Source organism: Limulus polyphemus, unplaced genomic scaffold (assembly GCF_000517525.1).
Source record: "Limulus polyphemus unplaced genomic scaffold, Limulus_polyphemus-2.1.2 Scaffold3651, whole genome shotgun sequence".
Lineage (NCBI taxonomy): Eukaryota > Metazoa > Arthropoda > Merostomata > Xiphosura > Limulidae > Limulus > Limulus polyphemus.
The window spans coordinates 23,409-24,836 of NW_013669261.1; the positions used below are offsets into that span (position 1 = coordinate 23,409).

At 33.1% G+C, this 1,428-nt stretch overlaps 1 protein-coding gene across 1 annotated transcript in view; it reads left to right on the forward strand.

Annotated features, from left to right (window-relative positions):
* LOC106469772 (protein bicaudal D-like) overlaps positions 1–1,428 on the forward strand; it is a 46,865-nt gene that overhangs the window by 8,602 nt on the left and 36,835 nt on the right. The gene's annotated exons all lie outside the window — the stretch shown is intronic.

Consider the following 1,428-nt stretch of genomic DNA (forward strand, 5'->3'; position numbering starts at 1 on the left):
AATTACTATTTGTATTCAAAGAACTTGTTAAATTTTGTGATTGGAAATATCAATTATATATTAGGTTTTTAGTCATAACATCAAATTATGACAAATTGAGAGGTCAGATTTCTAACAAAAAAGGATTAAGAAATATATCCCGAAGAGAAAAATCTGATTATCTGCTTTTGACTAATTATTAAAAATGAATTTCTAATTTTTAAAATTGAACAAAATAAAATATAATGTTTTACATCACAAGGGAAAAAAAAGTACATAGAAGGCCCATCTAGGCCATCTCTACCCACAAAACATGGAAAAAATACATGAATACAAGTAAAAACTACAGTGTTTTCTAGTGTGTTTAGTAACGAACAGAACTTGGCAAACCAGTGTTAAACAAATAGTTCATGGCATACAACTAAAGCATCTAGTACGTAACGATGCTTCTAGAATATACAGACCTATCTTTTGGAACATAATAAGTACTCTAAGAGTGTAGCTTAGAGGTTAGCGTACTGGACTACAAGTCTGAGGCTTCACCTCCCATTGATACAAAATTACACTCTGTTAATGGCAGCTCAGGAACTGGCACTGTGTGCTGTTCACTAGCTGGCTTCCATCCAGTCTCTCGGTTCAAACCTAGCAGAGATGGCCCTTTTGTAACTTTCCACAATAATGTAGACATATAAAATAAAACAGTTTTTAAATCAATAATGGCTGGAGAGGCTTTGAATGGGTAATGAAGAAAAACTTTGATATAAGTTCAACATAACAGCAAATGTACAACGTTTCAACAAAGTTTTGTCATCATCATCTTATATTAAAGTTTTTCTTCATTACCCATTCAAGCCGTCTCCAGCCATTATTAGTCTCAAAGTGGGTTCCTCGTCATTGAAGTTTTTAAAATTATTCTTTAGTCAGACTGTATGAGAATTTATGTGAAGCTCCTGCTCAAATTCTGTACATTTTAAATCATATGGAACCATATTAATAGAATACTATTATCTTTAACCCATTGACTGCCAATTCACCGTATAGGGTACTGTCTGCCTCCAGTGTATGGCTTGCAAAAATTCCATACGTGTTTAGAGCAGCCACAGTCGATGGGTTAAAAAAAACTGGATTCATGAATATTGTTTCCTTAGTTTTAAACTATGAGGTTATTTAACGGATTACTAGGGTTTAATCAAAGAAGTTTTGGGTTTATGGGGAAGAAAATTAATCTCACATTGCACAAGACTTTGAGTGGATCTCAAGTAAAATATGAGTACAGTTTTTGCCTTTACTGTTACTAGAGTGTTGATTTCATATTTGTATTAATAGTACTAGTAATATTGATACCGTAATTTATTTATTTTTTGCATCTGCCTGTCCGGAGAAGAGTAAAAATTGAACCCTTTCCTGATACTAACTTCTTTCCAGAGCAAGCTATGTGCTTAGAGCAAA